Genomic DNA, 22252 nt, shown 5'->3' with positions numbered 1-22252 from the left:
GAAGCGATCTGATTGGTTGCTATGGGCAACTCAGCAACTGTTCCTCTGGACAGGTTTTGATAAATCTCCTCCCCAATTGTGTCTAGGGTTGTCACCTTTCTTGCAAAAAAAAATTACCAGCCATGCTAATTTGCATAATTAATTATATACTGTGTGCATAACATCAAAGGATGCACATACCCTGGGGACATTTTGTCCTATTCTGACCCCTATAACTTTTTTTTATTTCTCCTTATACGGTCCTGTATTAGGGCATATTTTTTGTGCCCTGATCCGTAGTTTTTAACAGTACCATTTTTGTTTTGATGTGACTTTTTGATCCCAGCATGCCCTGATACAGCCTGTGGCTCAGCAGCTGCCACTAAACGAAAACTACAACTCCCAGCATGTTGGACTACATAGTAGTATATAGTATAGGACAGTTTTTCCCAACCAGGGGTGCCTCCAGCTGTTGCCAAACTACAACTCCCAGCATGCTGTACTATATAGCAGTATATAGTTTAGGTCAGTGTTTCCCAACCAGGGGAGCCTCCAGCTGTTGCAAAACTTCAACTCCCAGCATGTTGGACTATATAGTAGTATGTAGTATAGGTCAGTGTTTCCCAACCAGGGGTGCCTCCAGCTGTTGCAAAACTACAACTCCAAGCATGCCCGGACAGCCGTTAGCTGTATTAAGATGTCCTGCAGCAGCTGAGATGTGTATAATGATGTTCTGAGATTTTTTTTTATGATGTTCTGCAGCAGTTCAGATGTGTATTATGATGTCCTACAGCAACTGAGGTGAGTAATATGATGTCCTGCAGCAGCTCAGATGTATATTATAATGTTCTGCAGCAGCTAAGGTGTATGTATCAATGCTTTGCACTAGCAGGTATACAGTGCTATATAATACACACTACAGCTACTGCAGAACCTCAGTCAATCAGTGATTGACAAAGAAGAAGGAACCTCCTACACCAGACCAGATCTACCTACACAGATAAGCATCACCCACGTAGCGCCGCTCATCTCCGTTTATACAAGCACCGTTCCCATAAATCCTCCGCCTTTTTTTCCGTACGACGACTCTTCATTAAGCCAAACAAGACAAGTGGATTTCTTTGCAAGACATTAAAGAATCCCGGCTCCTCGCAATGTATAACACAGGTTTTCGGGGAGGGCGGCGTAGACTCTCATGTCATGTATCGAGCCCCATCCACGTATACAGCCGGCGTTACGAGGGAGCGGCGGAATCATCGCGCCATTGTCACCTGAACATACTTCATCGTAAACCTCCCGAGGAGAGACGGCTCATCCTCACAAAAGACTACATGCATCACATTTAAATTCTCAGACATGAATTCCTTCTATTACTGTATCAGACAATAACACCTGCAAGAAATGTTTGGAAGCAGGAAGCTGTGTAATTACACTATTTATGTCTGAATAGCTTTATTTTTCTCTTCTTCTTCTTATTTCTCCAGCAAGAACGATTTTGGGTGAATTGAAGCTATTCCAGGAAGGAAGAAGAGGGGAAAAAAAGCTTTCGGCAAAGTCAGAAAAATTTAAATATGAACTAGATCCATGGATTTTGGAATAATTCTCTATACATTGTATGTCGATTGTATATATTATGTGCGGCTGCCTGGGGAGGTAATGCCCAATCGCTCCGGTATCATTGTGTCCGGATTCATGCAGCACTTTCCATCTGTAGATCCCCGGCGTCTTAGAATTTTAGCGCCTCGATGGATGTTGGGTGTGATTGGATTTTATTCGGGGTCTGGTAGATGTCTTTTATAGGGGCGTATTACATAGAATGTGTTGGGAGATAAAAACCGAATGGCCCATCTAGTCTGCCTAAGTCTAAATACTGTCAAAAGTCCCTGGCCTTATCTTATATAAAGGATAGCCTTATGCCTATCCCTCTCTTATATAAAGGATAGCCTTATATCTATCCCTATCTTATATGAAGGATAGCCTTATACCTATCCCTATCTTATATAAAGGATAGCCTTATGCCTATCCCTATCTTATATGGAGGGTAGCCTTATGCCTATCCCTATCTTATATGAAGGATTGCCTTATACCTATCCCTATCTTATATGAAGGATAGCCTTATGTCTATCCCTAACTTATATGGAGGATAGCCTTATGCCTATCCCTCTCTTATATAAAGGATAGGCTTATGCCTATCCCTCTCTTATATGAAGAATAGCCTTATACCTATCCCTATCTTATATGAAGGATAGCCTTATGCCTATCCCTATCTTATATGGAGGGTAGCCTTATGCCTATCCCTATCTTATATGAAGGATTGCCTTATACCTATCCCTATCTTATATGAAGGATAGCCTTATGCCTATCCCTATCTTATATGAAGGATAGCCTTATGCCTATCCCTAACTTATATGGAGGATAGCCTTATGCCTATCCCTAACTTATATGGAGGGTAGCCTTATGCCTATCCCTATCTTATATGAAGGATTGCCTTATACCTATCCCTATCTTATATGAAGGATTGCCTTATACCTATCCCTATCTTATATGAAGGATAGCCTTATGCCTATCCCTAACTTATATGGAGGATAGCCTTATGCCTATCCCTATCTTATATAAAGGATAGGCTTATGCCTATCCCTCTCTTATATGAAGGATAGCCTTATACCTATCCCTATCTTATATGAAGGATAGCCTTATGCCTATCCCTATCTTATATGGAGGATAGCCTTATGCCTATCCCTATCTTATATAAAGGATAGGCTTATGCCTATCCCTCTCTTATATGAAGGATAGCCTTATACCTATCCCTATCTTATATGAAGGATAGCCTTATACCTATCCCTATCTTATATGGAAGGTAGCCTTATGCCTATCCCTATCTTATATGAAGGATTGCCTTATACCTATCCCTATCTTATATGAAGGATAGCCTTATGCCTATCCCTAACTTATATGGAGGATAGCCTTATGCCTATCCCTATCTTATATAAAGGATAGGCTTATGCCTATCCCTATCTTATATGAAGAATATCTTTATACCTATCCCTATCTTATATGAAGGATAGCCTTATATCTATCCCTATCTTATATGAAGGATTGCCTTATACCTATCCCTATCTTATATAAAGGATAGGCTTATGCCTATCCCTATCTTATATGAAGAATATCTTTATACCTATCCCTATATTATATGAAGGATAGCCTTATATCTATCCCTATCCCTATCTTATATGAAGGATATCCATATACCTATCCCTATATTATATGAAGCATAGCCTTATGCCTATCCCTCTCTTATATGAAGGATAGCCTTATACCTATCCCTATCTTATATGAAGGATAGCCTTATGCCTATCCCTATCTTATATGGAGGGTAGCCTTATGCCTATCCCTATCTTATATAAAGGATTGCCTTATACCTATCCCTATCTTATATGAAGGATAGCCTTATGCCTATCCCTAACTTATATGGAGGATAGCCTTATGCCTATCCCTATCTTATATAAAGGATAGGCTTATGCCTATCCCTCTCTTATATGAAGGATAGCCTTATACCTATCCCTATCTTTTATGAAGGATAGCCTTATACCTATCCCTATCTTATATGGAGGGTAGCCTTATGCCTATCCCTATCTTATATGAAGGATTGCCTTATACCTATCCCTATCTTATATGAAGGATAGCCTTATGCCTATCCCTAACTTATATGGAGGATAGCCTTATGCCTATCCCTATCTTATATAAAGGATAGGCTTATGCCTATCCCTATCTTATATGAAGAATATCTTTATACCTATCCCTATCTTATATGAAGGATAGCCTTATATCTATCCCTATCTTATATGAAGGATAGCCTTATATCTATCCCTATCTTATATAAAGGATAGGCTTATGCCTATCCCTATCTTATATGAAGAATATCTTTATACCTATCCCTATATTATATGAAGGATAGCCTTATATCTATCCCTATCCCTATCTTATATGAAGGATATCCATATACCTATCCCTATATTATATGAAGCATAGCCTTATGCCTATCCCTATCTTATATGAAGGATAGCCTTGTGCCTATCCCTATCTTATATGAAGGATAGCCTTATGCCTATCCCTATCTTATATGAAGGATAGCCTTATGCCTATCCCATGCATGCTTAACCCATCCATGACTCCAGGTACTTAAGGACCGAGGGCGTACCTGTGTGCCCTGGTCCCACTACCGTGGTTTAAACCATTATTATGAGCAGAGAACGCTTCAAACCCGGTGGGTCTCGGTTGCTATGAGCAGCCAAGACCCACAGTTAATGTCGGGCACTGCCGAACGGGCCGATGCTGGGCATTAACCCTTTAGATGCCGCAATCAAAGTTAATTGCGGCATCTAAAGTGTGGACTTAACGGTGACGGTAGCTCAATGGAGCTGATCGGGACATCTGCGGCGAAATCGCGGGTCCCGATCAGCTGAATGGATGGGGGGAGGGCCCTTAGCTGCCTCCTCACCGTCAGATTGAAATATACTCCATTACTACAACCCTCTGTCCCTCAACCTCTGCCTAATCCATTCAACAATATGGGAGTCCAAGCTCAATGACTGTAGTTTATTGATAAGTCTTCTATGTGGAACAGTGTCAGAAGCCTTACTAAAATCTAGGTAAGTGATGTCTACTGCATCTCTGCCATCTAATATTTTAGTCACCAAATCAAAAAAATCTATAAGATTAGTTTGACATGATCTCCCTGAAGTAAACCCCTGTTGTTTCTCATCTTGCAATCCATGGGATTTTAGATTTTCCACAATCCTATCCTTTAGTAGGATTCACATTAATTTCCCCACTATTAATGTCAGACTTAATGGCCTGTAGTTGCCTGATTCCTCCCTACTACATTTCTCATGAATGGGGACAACATTTGCTAATTTCCAATCTTCTGATACGATTCCTGTTACCAGTGATTTGTTAATAAATTTGTTAATGGATTTGCTAGTACACTGCTAAACTCTTTCAATTATTTTGGGTATATCCCATCAGGCCCCTGTAACTTATTTGTTTTTACTTTAGAAAACTGACTTAGAACCTCTTCCGCTGTAAAGACACATGAACCCAAAGATCATTAGTCTTCCTCCCTAACTGAGGTCCATTTCCTTCATTTTCTTCTGTAAAAACTGAACAGAAGTATTCATTGAGACAGTCATTTAGTCCTTTATCCTTTTCTACATACATTTGTTTTTTTGTTTTTAATTAAGTTATTCCATGTTTAAATTTTTTTGGATTTATAGATATTGATGTTATGTACTATTCAGATTATATTATTTGGGATATCGGTAGAATGTTGACGGTTGCAGATGATTAGACATTTTATATTGAGAAAGAAAAGATACTTTATATACATTCAAATGCTGCAAAGGGAAGATAGCCGGAAGTGTCATATGGCGGTCTAGTTAGGTAGTCATTTCCTTCATTTAGTATTTTGTTGGAGCCATATTGTCATACTACATACATTAGTGTTTCTAAAACAGGGTGCCTCCAACTGTTGCAAAACTACAAGTCTCCATATTAAATCAGCACAGAGGTGCATATAGACCTGTATAGGCCCATAGACCTCTATTGGTTCTATTTGGATCTATTCAACACGTTAAGTTCTTTATTATGGAGTTATAAGTCTTTTTTTTGTGTGCTGCCATATAGTGCTACCAAACAGTACTATATTTTTTATTATACCTACATAATATAGAATGTGATGGAACTAGAAATGATAATCCATGAAAAGAAAAAAGCCTGATGGCCCCCAAATGAAACCAGTGATATACAGACATACAGTATAGGAATGTATAGGCTCATAGATGTCTATCGGCGCCATATGTAAGTATGTAACTATTTAGCCCCTTTACTTGCTTATTACGAAGCCATGAAGCCACAGGCAATTTTGTTTTCTTGATTCCAGAGCCAAAGGTAAATAGTGTGCTGCATATAGTGCCACCATATACCACCATACTTTCAGAATACCTAAATAACAGAATGTGATGAATGGAAAACCATAAAAAATCCACTATTATTCTTTGTATAAAAAGAGAGTTATATACTGTACAGTACAGGGATGTATAGGCATATTGGTGCCATATGGTTCCATCCAGCACATTCTCTTATTTATTACAGGGTCATAGGTATTGTTTTTGTGTGTCGCCATATAGCGCCAACATACAGAGTACCTATATAGAGTACTAGTGTTGAGCGGCATAGGCCATATTCGAATTTGCGATATTTCGCGAATATATGGACAAATATTCATCATATATTCGCATATTCGTAATAGGCGCAAGAATATTCGCAAGCGTGAAAATGTACATGAGAAAATTCGCATATGAGAATTAACATGTTCAAAATTTCGCATATAAGGGAATTAGCATTTGCGAAAATGTGCACACTGAAATTCGCATATATAAGAAAAATTCGTAAGGGAGACAAATTCGCATGTGAGAAAATTATATGGAAGCCGTCTGTGAATATTCGCATACATACGAAAAGGCACATGAACGTAAATTCGCATATGAGAAAATGTACATCTGTGAACATTCGCATATACGAAAATATACATGAGGGAACATGGGAGAAAATCCGCATATAAGAAAATTTGCAAATGCGAAAATTGGCATAAGCGAAAAACGAATATTCTGCATTGCGAATATATAGCGCTATATTCGCGAATATTCGCGAATTTACGGATGTGCGATATTCGCAAATAAAATTCGCATTATGAATATTCGCGAGCAACACTATAGAGTACCTATAAAATACAGTAAGTGATGTACCAAATAGAGTATCCATGAGGAGTTCATGAGAAACCCTCCTGATGGTCTCCATATAAAAACAGTGATACATGGCGGCACAGTACAGACCCATAGATTTGTATCGGTAACATATGATTTTGTTTAACACATTCAGTTTCTTATTGCAGAACTCTGAACACCAAGGGTGTTCAGAGTTCCGCCATATAGTGCCACCATACAGAATACCTATAAATAGTGTTGCTCGCGAATATTCGCAATTTGAATATTATTCGCGAATATCGCATATTCGCGAATTCGCGAATTTCGCGAATATAGCGCTATATATTCGTAATTACGAATATTCGTTTTTTTTTTTTTTTCTTCTTCACAGTACACATCACAGTGACCATCCCTCTCTGCTTCCAGCTTGTGTGGTGTAAAGAAGGCTCTAATACTACTGTGTGAGACTGACGTGCGGAAATTCACATATGCGAAAAGTAGCATATGCTGATATTCGCATATGCGAATTTTCGCATGTGTTGATTTGTGTATGTTAATTTTCGCATACGCGAATATTCGCATATGCGAAAATAAAACGGTATAACGAATATGCGAATATTCGCGAATATATGACGAATATTCGTCCATATATTCGCGAATATTCGCGAATTCGAATATGGCCTATGCCGCTCAACACTACCTATAAATACAGTATATTGATCTGTAAGATCTTTAATGGTCTTCAGGGATACATGGAAGTACAATATAGATGCATATAGTCTCCTAGATTTCTCAGGGTGCCATATGGATCCATTTAACACTTTCAGTCCTTACTTTAGAGCCAAGGGAATATAGTGTGTAGCTCTATAGTGCCACCATACAGAGTACCTATAAAATACAGTATGTGGTGGAATATGCCAATACCATATTGATAGGAAGTCCGTGAGAAAAATCTCCTTATTGTCTCCATATTAAAACAGTGATATATGGAGGTACAACATAGGCCCATTGTTTTTTCAGGGTACCATATGGGTCTGTTCAACACCTTCAGTTTCTTATTTCAGAATCAAGGGTCTATAAAGTGCCGCCACATACTGCCACCATACAGAATACCTATAAAATACAGTATATTGATAGGGAAAACATAGAATAAATCTTCTGGTGGTCTTTAGCGATACATAGAAGTATAGGCACATATAGGCCCATAGATTTGATATGGGTGACATAAGGATCCGTTTGGGACGGTTCCATAATATCGGCCTGAGCCTTATACCTATGGGGAGAACACACTGGGTTGTATGGTGCCCCAGAACAATCTCTTACTTTAGGATAGGCTTGAATATAAGAAGATCAGAAGAGATTGACTATACCGTCCCCCCTAACAATTATTTCTAGCCTAAGGACACTACGGGTGAAGAGGAGCCTTGTCTATAGTCTTGAAGACCAGATCAGCAAGCTGTCACAGATCAAAGGAAGCGTCCGACTGAAAGGCTTTCATACATATGAAACAAAGAGGACTTTCCCAGTGAAAAATGAGGTGCAAGGGATCCCTGCTGGACTAATTTACCTAAGGAGTTTACACTCTATGGATGGAGCCTGGAATATAAGGACCTTCTGATAGGAGATATATTAGGATATGGGCCTTAGATCTTACACTGAATATGTACATCCTGCTCTGCTTAGAAGAAAATCTACCATCAGAATATCAGAATAAAAAAAAAATAATTTATTTATTTCATTTTACATTTTAATTACTTTTAGTCTAATCTCCTGAAGTGCAGCCACCTTCTCCATCTATATATATATATATATATATATATATATATATATATATATATATATATATATATATATAATCAGTATATAAAAATCAACATAAGTATGTATGTTTGTATATTTATATATCTATATCAAAAGTTTGGGCACCCCAGGTAAAAATTTGTATTAATGTGCAGAAAAATCTCCAAAAGGCATAAAATTACAAATTAGACATTCTTATAATATGTCAACAAAAGTTAGATTTTATTTCCATCAATTACACTTTCAAAATTACAGAAAACAAAAAAAATGGCGTCTGCAAAAGTTTGGGCACCCTGCAGAGTTAATATCTTGTACTGCGCCCTTTGGCAAGTATCACAGCTTGTAAATGCTTTTTGTAGCCAGCCAAGAGTCTTTCAATTCTTGTTTGAGGTATCTTTGCCCATTCTTCCTTACAAAAGTCTTCCAGTTCTTTGAGATTTCTGGGCTGTCTGTCACGCACTGCACTTTTAAGGTCTATCCGTAGATTTTCAATTATGTTGAGGTCAGGAGATTGTGAAGGCCATGGCAAAACCTTCAGTTTGCGCCTCTTGATGTAATCCCCCGTGGATTTCGAGGTGTGTTTAGGATCATTATCCATTTGTAGAAGCCATCCTCTCTTTAACTTCAGCTTTTTCACAGATGGCATCAAGTTAGCATCCAAAATTTGCTGAAATTTTATTGAATCCATTTTTCCTTCCACTCGTGAGATGTTCCCTGTGCCCCTGGCTGCAATACAACCCCAAAGCATGATTGATCCACCCCCATGCTTAACAGTTGGACAGAGGTTCTTTTCATTAAATTATGTTCCCCTTCTTCTCCAAACGAACCTTTGCTCATTCCGGCCAAAAGTTAAATTTTAACCTCATCGGTCCACAGAACAAATCAGGCTTGTCTATATGTTCATTTGCAAAGTTCAAATGCTGATTTTTGTGGTGAGGACGTAGAAGAGGTTTTCTTCTGATGACTCTTCCATGAAGACCATATTTGCCGTACCATATCATGTGCCGACCGTATATCCCGACCTCATATCCCAACCTCATATCCGATCCTCATGTCCCGACCTCATGTCCCGTCCCCATATCTAATCATCATTTCTAATCCCTATATCCCTATATCCCGATCGCATATCCTGACCATATATCCCATCCTCATATCCCGTCCTCATAACCTGACCTCATAGCCCGTCCTCATATCCTGACCTCATATCCCGACATCATGTCCCGAAAACATGTCCCAACCTCATATCCCATTGGGGATATGATGATGTTATATGAGGACGGGATAGGAGGATGGGATATGAGGATGGGATATGAGGACGGGATATGGGGACAGGATATGAGGTCAGGTTATAAGGATGGGATATGGGGAATAGTGTTGCTCGCGAATATTCGCAATTCGAATATTATTGGCGAATATCACATATTCACGAATTCGCGAATTTCGCGAATATAGCACTATATATTCGTAATGACGAATATTCGTTTTTTTTCTTTTCTTCACAGTACACATCACAGTGATTACCCCTCTCTGCTTCCAGCTTGTGTGGTGTAAAGAAGGCTGTAATACTACTGTGTGAGACTGGCGCGAGAAACTTCGCATATGCGAAAATTAGCATATGCTGAATTTTCGCATATGCGGATTTTCGCGAATGCTAATTTTGTATATACTAATATTCACATATGTTAATTTTTGCATACGCGATTTTCGCATATGCGAAAATAAAACGAAAATATTACGAATATGCGAATATTCGCGAATATATGACGAATATTCGTCCATATATTCGCGAATATTCGAATTCGAATATGGCCTATGCCGCTCAACACTAATGGGGAAGGGATATTAGGTTGAGATATGAGGACTAGTGTTGCTCGTGAAAATTGCATATTCGCGAATATAGCACTATATATTCGTAATTACGAAAACATATATATTCTTTTTTCTTCACAGTACACATCACAGTGATCACCCCTCTCTGCTTCCAGCTTGTGTGGTGTAAAGAAGGCTGTAATACTACTGTGTGAGACTGGTGCTTGCATTTTCGCATATGCGAACATTTGCGTATGCTGATTTTTCGTATTTGCGAAATTTCGCTATGCTAATTTTCGCATTTACAAATTTTTACTTATGTAAATGTTCGTACATGCGCAAATAAACTGCGAAATATTACGAATATACGCATTTAGCGAATATATGACGAGTATTCGCCCATATATTCGCGAAATATCGCGAATTCAAATATGGCCTATGCCGCTCAACACTAATGAGGACGGGATATGAGGACTGGATATGAGGATGTGATATGATGATTAGTGTTGCTCGCGAATATTCGCAATATAAATTTTATTCGCGAATATCGTATATTTGCGAATTCGTGAATATTCGCGAATATAGCGCTATATATTCGTAATTACGAATATTTGTATTTTTTATTTTTATTTTTTTCACAGTACACATCACAGTGATCACCCCTCTCTGCTTCCAGCTTGTGTGGTGTAAGAAGGCTCTAATACTACTGTGTGAGACTGGTGCGCGAATTTTCGCATGTGCGAAAATCAGCATATGCTAATTTTCGCACATGCAAATTTGTGCTTATGCTAATTTTGTATATGTTAATTTCCGCATATGTTATTTTCGCATACGTGACTTTTTCTCATGCGAAAATAAAACGAGAATATTACGAATATGCAAATATTCACGAATATATGACCAATATTCGTCCGTATATTCGCGAATATTCGCAAATTCGAATATGGCCTATGCCGCTCAACACTAATGATGATTAGATATGGGGACAGGACATGAGGTCGGGACATGAGGATTGGATATGAGGACAAGATATGAGGATGTGATATGAGGATTAGTGTTGAGCAGCATAGGCCATATTCGAATTCGCGAATATTCGCGAATATATGGACGAATATTGGTCATATATTAGCGAATATTCGCATGTTCGTAATATTCTCGTTTTATTTTCGCATATGCGCATATTCGCTTATGCAAAAATTAATATATGCAAAAATTAGCATATACATTAATTAACATAAGCCGAAATTCGTATATGCGAAAATTAGCATATGCAAATATAGAGCCTTCTTTACACCACACAAGCTGGAAGCAGAAAGGGATGATCACTGTAATGTGTACTGTGAAAAAAAAATTAAGTAAACAAAAAATAAAAAAATTTAAAAAAAAATATTCGTCATTACGAATATATAGTGCTATATTCGCGAATATTCGCAAATTCGCATTGCGAATATTCGCGAGCAACACTAATGAGGATGTGATATGAGGACAGGATATGAGAATGGAATATGAGGATGTGATATGAGGATGGGATATGAGGACTAGTGTTGCTCACGAATATTCGCAATTCGAATATTATTCGCGAATATCGCATATTCGCGAATTCGCGAATTTCGCGAATATAGCGCTATATATTCGTAATTACGAATATTCGTTTTTTTTTTTTGTTTTTTTTCACAGTACACATCACAGTGATCACCCCTCTCTGCTTCCAGCTTGTGTGGTGTAAAGAAGGCTGTAATACTACTGTGTGAGACTGGCGTACGAAAATTCGCGTATGCGAAAATTTACATATGTGAAAATTAGCATATGCGAAATTAGCATACACGGAAATTCGCATATGCGAAAATTAGCATATGCAAATTTTCACGCGCCAGTCTCACACAGTAGTATTAGAACCTTCTTTACACCACACAAGCTGGAAGCAGAGAGGGATGATCACTGTGATGTGTATTGTGAAGAAAAAAACAAAAAAAAACCCGAATATTCGTAATTACGAATATATAGCGCTATATTCGCGAAATTCGCGAATTCGCGAATATGCGATATTCGCGAATAATATTCGAATTGCGAATATTCGCGAGCAACACTAATGAGGATGGGATATGAGGATGGGATATGAGGACGGGATATGAGGACAGGATATGAGGACAGGATATAAGGACAGCATATGAGGTTGGTATATACAGCATGCTGGGAGTTGTAGTTTTGCCACAACTGGAGGCACACTGGTTGGGAAACACTGACATAAGGTATCTGCAGTCCTGTTCTAGTGACCATTAATGAGGGGAAACACATCACTCATGTCATCTATAAAATGAAGATAAATTATGCTGCCAAAGGTGCAGAACACGCGGCTATGATAAAGCGTAAACCTCCTGTGTGGAATTCTTAATTAACTCTTTGAGACGTCACCGAGTGATATCTGGGTACTGTCCATTACGGCTGACATAGCTTGTCACACATTCGATGATACGAGGCTAGCAAGCAGCACTGCTGTCCATGGTGCTGATGCCGAACGTCAGGTATAACATAGGGGTCGTAGAGACAGCGACAGCCACAAGGTGTATAAAGGATCACACAGCAACGCTTGACCTGAATAACACAAAACACGGGGACCTAATAAGTATACAGGAATAGATATAATAAGAATATTATGGCCGCTGCGGCTAAAGCAAGTCTTGCATGGGAAAGAGCTGCAATACTAGCCATAGCCTAAGGCAGTGTTTCCCAACCGGGGTGCCTCCAGCTGTTGCAAAACTACAACTCCCAGCATGCCGCTGGGAGTTGCAGTTTTGCAACAGCTGGAGGCGTAATGGTTGGGAAACACTTGCCTAAGGGAAAGAGGGGCGCATTTTTACGGAAAGGAAAACAAACAGGACAATTCCTTTAAAGTGTACCTGTAATTTCAGGTGACTATTTTAGGATGCACTACCCTGGGTGTGTACATGAGGAGCAGCACTAATTTTTGCCATTATATAACTTGTATATGGTATTTTTATGCAGAAATCTGCTCTGCAGGCTTCACCAGTAATTTGCAGTTCTCCCAAAGCTGGTGGGCGGAGCTCCCTCCCCTGCATAGACTTGTATGGCTTATCATGCAGACAGAGGATAAAGCTAAACTGATTCAGAGAGAAGTAGAGTTTAACAGCAGGAGAAGGGAGAGGAAAGAAGCATGATAACGGGAAAGAAGCATTTGTGCCTAATAAGATATATTACAAAGTTTCTTATATTCACTTGCACTATTCTATGCAAAGCTTGTCTAAATGGTAAGTGCATATATATATATATATATATATATATATATATATATATATTTTTTTTTTTTTTTTTTTTTTTTAAGGCTTGCAACATTAGGTGGAGATGAATTAAACCATTATGCCAATTGTCAGGCATAATGACACAACGTATGATTGATTTACAACTTTTAAAGAAAGTGGCAAGGCAAAATGAGTGGGGCCTAAATGGGGGGGGGGGGGGGGTGGTCTCCCGTGACCTGGTGGATTTACTATAATTCACACCATAAAGCCCATAGCTGGTGTAGACTTCAATGTGTGGTGCATGATGCATCAATCTTATAAGAATTGTCCACAGGCCTTTGTTTAAAGGGGTACTCCGCTGGAAAACATATGTTTTTTTTCTTTTAAATCAAGTGATGCCAGAAAGTTGTACTTCAATTTAAAAATCTTAATCCTTCCAGTACTTATCAGCTGCTGTATACTCCAGAGGAAGTTCTTTTCTTTTTGAATTTCCTTTCTGTCTGACCACAGTGCTCTCTGCTGACACCTCTGTCCGTGTCAGGAACTGTCCAGAGCAGGAGAGGTTTGCTATGGAGGTTTGTTCCAAATATTAATATGGACCTTGTATTTGTTAATAATTTGTAATAATTTAGAATTCCACATACCAGGTAGCTATAGATATAGATGTCAGTAACTATATCCTACTGCAGTGGTCTCCAAACTGTGGACCTCCAGATGTTGCAAAACTACAATTCCCAGCATACCCGGACAGCCGTTGGCTGTCCGGGCATGCTGGGATTTGTAGTTTTGAAACATCTGTAGGTCCACAGTTTGGAGACCATTGCCCTACTGTATATTGACTAAGGCTCGGAGTTAACCCCCCGATGTCTATCCCTATAAGCAATGGTTGCAGGCCGCATCTTCCTCCCTTTCATTGCTCGCTCAGTCCGCAGATCATTGTTTTGATAATGTGCTTTTTTCTGTATCATAGTTAGCCCAAGGGGAAGATTTCCAGATTACTGCAAATGTCAGCTAGCTACAAAGTCAACAAAACCTCTGTATGCCAAACACAAACTGACGTTTACTGCTAAAATATCATTGAAGACGCCAATGGTCACACTGCATAGGAATGCGAATGGACGGTGCCCCTGGCTGGCAAACACCAATGCTGGCTCTGTGGTCAGTGTGGTGGTCATGGGCTCGGGGCCTCACCTCCAAGTGTGTATGTTTGGGTTCCCTTGGATACCTCCAATTCTGCAAAAACTCAGGTTAACCCTTTTGCATTCTTTGTTTAGTTATACGCCTCCCTAGGTGGTTTATTTATGGGATCAGAATATATAGTAGGTATAAACATCCCCTCCAGCTCTATCTGTATACTGCTGCTGCTATCTATATGGGATCAGGATATATAGTAGTTATAAACATCCCCTCCAGCTCTATCTGTATACTGCTGCTGCTATCGCTATGGGATCAGGATATATAGTAGTTATAAACATCCCCTCCACCTCTATCTGTATACTGCTGCTGCTATCTATATGGGATCAGGATATATAGTAGTTATAAACATCCCCTCCAACTCTATCTGTATACTGCTGCTGCTTTCTCTATCAGATCAGGATACATAATAACTATACACTTCCCCTCCAGCTCTATCTGTCTATTGCTGCTGCTATTTCTATGGGATCAGGATATATAGTAGTTACAGCCCTCCCCTCCAGATCTATCTGTATACTGCTGCTATCTCTATGGGATCAGGATATATAGTAGTTATGCACCTCTCCTCCAGCTCTATCTGTATATTGCTGCTGCTATTTCTATGGGATCAGGATATATAGTAGTTATACACTTCTCCTCCAGCTCTATCTGTATATTGCTACTACTATCTCTATGGGATCAGGATAGATTGTAGTTATACACCTCCCCTCCAGCTCTATCTGTATTCTGCTACTGCTGCTATTTCTATGGGATCAGGATATATAGTAGTTATGCACCTCCCCTCCAGCTCTATCTGTATACGCCTGCTATCTCTATGGGATCAGGATATATAGTAGTTAAACACCTCCCCTCCAGATCTATCTGCATACTGCTGCGATCTCTATGGGATCAGGATATATAGTAGTTATACACCTCTCATCCAGCTCTTTCTGTATACTGCTACTGCTATCTCTATGGGATCAGGGTAGATTGTAGTTATACACCTCCCCTCCAGCTCTCTGTATTCTGCTACTGCTATCTCTATGAGATCAGAATATATAATAGTTATACACCTCCCCTCCAGCTCTTTCTGTATACTGCTACTGCTATCTCTATGAGATCAGGGTAGATTGTAGTTATACACCTCCCCTCCAGCTCTTTCTGTATACTGCTACTGCTGCTTTTTCTATGGGATCAGGATATATAGTAGTTACTGTATACACCTCCACTTTAGCTCTATCTGTATACTACTGCTGTCTTTTACTGGATCTGTTTATATAGTATTTATAAACCACCCCTCCCAGCTCTATCTGTATACTGCTGCTATCTCTATGGGGTCAGCATGTATAGTAGTTATGCACCTCCCCCCCAGCTCTATCTGTATACTGCTGCTGCTGTCTCTATAGAATCAGGAGATATAGTAGTTGTACACCTCCTCTCCAAGCTTGATCTGTATACTGCTGCTCCTATTTCTATGGGATCAGGATTTATAGCCTTTGACTGTCCGGGTGTCTGGAAGTTGTAGTACTTGTAGTAACAGCTGGAAACTAACTGTTTGGAAAACACTGCTCTAGATATCAGGAGTAGTGTTGCTCGCGAATATTCGCAATGCAAATTTTATTCGCGAATTCGCGAATATTCGCGAATTCAGCACTATATATTCGCAATTACGAATATTCGGTCCCCCCCCCCCCAGTACACATCACAGTGATCACCCCTCTCTGCTTCCAGCTTGTGTGGTGTAAAGAAGGCTCTAATACTACTGTGTGAGACTGGCATACGAATTTTCGCATATGTGAAAATTTGCATATGCTAATTTTCGTATATACGAATTTTCGTTTATGCTAATTTTTGCATATGCAAGTTTTCGCATATGCAAATTTCCACATATGCAAAAATATAACGCAAATATTATGATGATGCGAATTTAGCGAATATATGATGAATATTCGTCCATATATTTGCAAAATATCGCGAATTCGAATATGGCCTATGCCGCTCAACACTAATCAGGAGTAGCAAGTGACTGCATAATCTGACTACACAGGGTCTGTTTATAGTCTGTAACCCTGGAGACACATATGTATATGTGGTGAGGGTGTGAAGAGGGCAGATGGAATTACCCTATGGGCAGATGGCATTAACCACTTGTATTCGTGACACCAGGGCGTGGTTTATCCTCTTCACTAGTGTTGAGCGGCATAGGCCAAATTCGAATTCGCGAATATTCGCGAATATATGGACGAATATTGGTCATATATTCGCGAATATTCGCACATTCGTAATATTCTCGCTTTATTTTGGCATACGCGAAAATTGGCGCATGCGAAAATAAACATATGCGAAAATTAGCGCATACAAAAATTTACATAATTGATAATTCGCATATGCGAAAATTTGCGCGCCGGTCTCACACAGTAGTATTAGAGCCTTCTTTACACCACACAAGCTGGAAGCAGAGAGGGATGATCACTGTGATGTGTACTGTGAAAAATAAATAAATAGAATAAAAAAAGAATATTCGTAATTACGAATATATAGTGCTATATTCGCGAATATTCGCGAGTTTGCGAATATTCGCGAGTTCGCGAATATGTGATATTCGCGAATAAAATTTGTATTGCGAATATTCGCGACCAACTCTACTCTTCACCACCCGAAGGGATACCGCTGGATCCTGGGCTAGGCACGGGGGCAAATAATGACTCCGACGTCAGCTTTACTGAGTCAGACAGATGTAACAGTCTATACAGCTTGGCTGGGCCCAAGGAGGTGACCAGTGACTTCAGAGACCACAAGGCTTGCTGGGACTTATGGTGGACTTGGACAATTTGATGCAGGGCCACGCTGACTTGAGACAGATTGACTTGGATTGACTTGACTGAGACTGACTATGACAGAGTTAACCCCATTTGTGGTTTACCAGGTTTTGACTTGGACCTGGGGTGTAGTGGACTTGTGGATCCGTGGCTGCATGGTAGACATTAGGCAGTCAGATACTCTCTCCAGATACTCTCTCCAGATACTCTCTCCAGATACTCTCTACAGACTTGACCTCACTGTAGCTCAGCATAGACTCAAAGATCATAAGAGAGTGAGCTAGCTCCACCCAAGGCTTATATGGGGGAGACTCTGGAGGGGTCCCATAGGTCACCCTGTAGGTCACATGGTCACTGGTACCTTCCTTGGTTACAATCACATGACAACAGTACTTAAAGGAGTACTCTGGCGCGCACTTTTTTCCTTTTATCCCGTCCGGGCTGCAAAATAAAAGAAAACACACTTTCTCTTACCTGCCAACGAGCCCCCGGAGCTCCGGTACAGGTGTTCGGTCCCCGAGCTGTATTTCTTCTTACTTCCTGTTAGCCCGGAACGTCACACAGAGCTTCAGCCTATCACCGGCCGCAGCGATGTCCCGCCTCAGCCGGTGATAGGCTGAAGCTCCGTGTGACGTTCCGGGCTAACAGGAAGTAAGAAGAAATACAGCTCGGGGACCGAACACCTGTACCGGAGTGTACCGGAGCTCCGGGGGCTCGTTGGCAGGTAAGAGAAAGTGTGTTTTCTTTTATTTTGCAGCCCGGACGGGATAAAAGGAAAAAAGCGCACGCCGGAGTACTCCTTTAAAGGCATAGAACAATTATGTGCATTGCATTGGATAACACATACATTATGTAACTATTCAGGGCACAAAGATGAAGGGGAGGCCCGGGGGTCACGGACTGGAGTCTGCCTGACAGGGCAACAATGGTACAGGGGTGCAACTCCTGTACTGGGCCACCACATATAAATATGAGCTATAAACAAGCTATGTATAGTCAGCGTTGAAGTCAAAGGCTGTCCGGATATGCTGGAAGTTGTAGTTTTGCAACAGCTGGAGACACACTGCTTGGAAAAAACATTGCTCTAGATAAGTGGAGTTGACTGCAGGATCTGACTACACAGAGTCTGTTTATAGTCTGTAACCCTGAAGACATGTAGGTTTAAATGGGAGCCATACACAAACTCTGCACAGTCGTTGGCTGTTCAGGCATGCTGGGAGTTGTAGTTCTGCAACAGCCGGAGACACACTGTTTAGAAAACACTGGTCTAGATATCAAAAGTAAGTGCTACCGAGACTTCTCTCTGAACTGAAGGACTCTGCCGTCGCTGTTGCGTCTTCCGCGGTAACGTATCATCCCTCTGCCGACTTCAGGCCAGTGATTCTGCCTCTTGTGATGACTCTAATTAGAGAGAATGGAAGGTATCAAGGCTGGAAGACACTTCTCTCCCCCCCCAAGGGTTGAACACTATGGGAGTGACATGGAAAACCTGGTAATGAATAGTCTACAAATGACACTGGGAGAACTCGAGATTTGCGCGCTTGTGTGAGATTGACCTGTAACGACGACGCGCGCTTGTGCCAGAAGACGCTGTTATCGAGGACTCAGCCTCCGCTTTGAGAGAGAGAGAGAGAAAAAAAATCTGATGTACTGCTGCAAACGGACTGTAGCTACAAAGCCAACGCGAAATAAATCACACGGAATGCTTTAGCCGCCTCTGATTTATTGCCGTACATCCAGGCTCGCCCAGCGAACAGAGACATCGCCTTGTTGTTCCGCAAGATTTGAAAGGAATAAATAAACACATAACGTTGCAAAACACAACAAAATCCTTCTTCTATGTGATTATTAATTTAATTCTCCAGCGTTCTCACAGAAGAGATAGCGGTTTAGGAGGAAAAAAAGGAAAAAAATTGGGAAAAATATAATAAAACAGCAACCGGCTGCTCGAATCCTGTGCAACCTATACAGCGCTGAAAAATGTATCAGGGGTCATGTATCGATAGGGCCGTCTGGAAGACTTGTTCATTTCAATTGTGATGCAGCTAAATCTCTCGAAAAAAAAAAAAATTTTCTCGAAAAGGAATTTTTTGGACATATAGGGGGAGATTTATCAAAACCCGTCCAGAGGAAAAGTTGCTAAGTTGCCCATAGCAACCAATCAGATTGCTTCTTCCATTTTTGAAAATATAGAGGTTCTCACACTAATTAAAGTGCCGGTAATAGGGATGTGCAAAAAATAAGGGGCAGAGGTCAGTGCAAATTTTTTTTTTAAGGTGCAAATTTATTATAAACATCTAACGTGTTTCAGGCACAGCCTGCACCTTTCATCGGACATGCAGGATACAGACAGAAACATCCTCTGTCTGTATCCTGCATGTCTGATGAAAGGGGCAGAACGTCCCTGAAACGCGATACATGTTTATAATAAATTTGCACTTTTTTTTCCTAAATTTTACATTTACCTCTGCACCTTATCCGTGGCCGCGCTTTTTTGCACATCCCTATATCCGGCACTTTAATTAGTGTGGGAACCTCTTGTATATTGTCGACTCCACATGGATATGTGAGTGAAGGGTTGAAGCTGCAGCCAAGACGGATTCTCCATTAGTGATGAGCGGCATAGGCCATATTCGAATCCGCGATATTTCGCGAATATATGGACGAATATTCGTCATATATTGGCGAAATTCGCATATTCCTTATACGCATATTCCTTTTCCCCACATATTTATGCGCATATGCGAAAATATATGCGCATATTCGTGAATATTGGGCCCTCCCTTCTTTAATGGTATAGGGAACTAATGGGCTAGTGCAGTGGTCTCCAACCTGCGGACCTCCAGATGTTGCAAAACTACAACTCCCAGCATGCCCGGACAGCCGTTGGCTGTCCGGGCATGCTGGAGTTGTAGTTTTGCAACTCGTCTGCTTTTGTTTTCATTTTTGAAAAGGCCTCTGCAAAATGAAAGAAGCGATCTGATTGGTTGCTATGGGCAACTCAGCAACTTTACCTGTGGACAAGTTTTGATAAATCTTCCCCATAAACTTTACACCAGACAGTATATAATGCAAAAATAAAAGTCTCGCTAGAATAAGGCCAAATACAGAACTTTGTTGTATCCACAATATGATGGCCATTTGGTCCAGAGTAGAGCCCCTACCTTTATACAAACATCTTTTATTTAAATATGGCTTGCCGTTTTGCATATACAGATCCTGTGCAGACCTTTGTGTCTCCATGGTTACAGTCTACACACACCCCGTGTAGTCTGATCCTGCAGTCATGTGCTACACCACTCTCTCTGCCGGTTCTTCTTGCTAATCTACATAGAGGGGTCATATGAATCTAGAGTCTGACTACACAGGGTTTGTTTGTAGTCTGAAACTATAGAAAATGTATACAGCTCCTATGCAGATCTATGTGTCTCCATGGTAACAGACTACAAACAAACCCTGTGTAGTCTGATCCTGCAGTCATGTGCTACTCCACTCTCTCCGCCGGTTCTTCTTACAAATCTACATAGAGAAGTCATATGAATCTAAAGTCTGACTACACAAGGTTTGTTTGTAGTCTGAAGCTATAGAAAATGTATACAGCTCCTATGCAGATCTATGTGTCTCCATGGTAACAGACTACAAACAAACCCTGTGTAGTCTGATCCTGCAGTCATGTGCTACTCCACTCTCTCCGCCGGTTCTTCTTACAAATCTACATAGAGAAGTCATATGAATCTAAAGTCTGACTACACAAGGTTTGTTTGTAGTCTGAAGCTATAGAAAATGTATACAGCTCCTATGCAGATCTATGTGTCTCCATGGTAACAGACTACAAACAAACCCTGTGTAGTCTGATCCTGCAGTCATGTGCTACTCCACTCTCTCCGCCGGTTCTTCTTACAAATCTACATAGAGAAGTCATATGAATCTAAAGTCTGACTACACAAGGTTTGTTTGTAGTCTGAAGCTATAGAAAATGTATACAGCTCCTATGCAGATCTATGTGTCTCCATGGTAACAGACTACAAACAAACCTGTGTAGTCTGATCCTGAAGTCGTGGGCTACTCCACTCTCTCTGCTGCGTCTTGCTATTCTACATAGAGGATCACATGACTCTAGAATCTGACTACACAGGGTTTGTTTATAGTCTGTAACTATGGAAACAGAACTGTCAGTCACAATGAAATCATAGACCTGTCAGATCTGCTATGTATATAGCCCCTATGTAGATCTATGTGTCTCCATGGTTACAGACTACAAACATACCATATAGTCTGCTCAGGCAGAAAAAAAGTTATTTTTAATATAGTAAAAACAAAAGCAGGAAGGGGGTTAGGGATAGATTGGCAATAGGCAGGGACAGAAAGAAAAAAAAATAGGAGGGTGGGAGCTTTTAATCCAAAACAGCCCAAAAGGGGCCTTTTACTGATCCCTGCACTCTTTGGTTAGAGCTCCCTGCATGACAATGCCGTCCCTGTCAGAGTTCACAGGTCCTCCTAAAGTTCTCTCATGTAGGCCCCTATATTAGCAAATCAATTGGTAAAAACATGACTGGACCAAGTCTACTAAAGGAAAAGCCCATTTAGTAGCATTCCTATCCAGTTAAAGGGGTACTCCCGTGGAAAACTTTTTTTTTAGGAACTGTCCAGAGCA

At 40.3% G+C, this 22252-nt stretch overlaps 1 long non-coding RNA gene across 1 annotated transcript; it reads right to left on the bottom strand.

The window, feature by feature from the left end:
- Nucleotides 1-12563: 12563 nt before the first annotated feature.
- On the bottom strand, nucleotides 12564-21708 carry LOC130295326 (uncharacterized). The gene is made up of 3 exons (XR_008848781.1): nucleotides 21633-21708; nucleotides 18890-18999; nucleotides 12564-12941 (listed from the first exon to the last, which is right to left on the bottom strand). It is a non-coding gene; the product is annotated as an uncharacterized LOC130295326 (long non-coding RNA).
- Between the last annotated feature and the right edge of the window lie 544 nt (nucleotides 21709-22252).

This window comes from Hyla sarda, chromosome 11, assembly GCF_029499605.1.
Source record: "Hyla sarda isolate aHylSar1 chromosome 11, aHylSar1.hap1, whole genome shotgun sequence".
Taxonomy (NCBI): Eukaryota; Metazoa; Chordata; class Amphibia; order Anura; family Hylidae; genus Hyla; species Hyla sarda.
The sequence above is the reverse complement of the archived record's forward strand: the minus strand, read 5'-3'. Positions and strand labels throughout refer to the sequence as shown.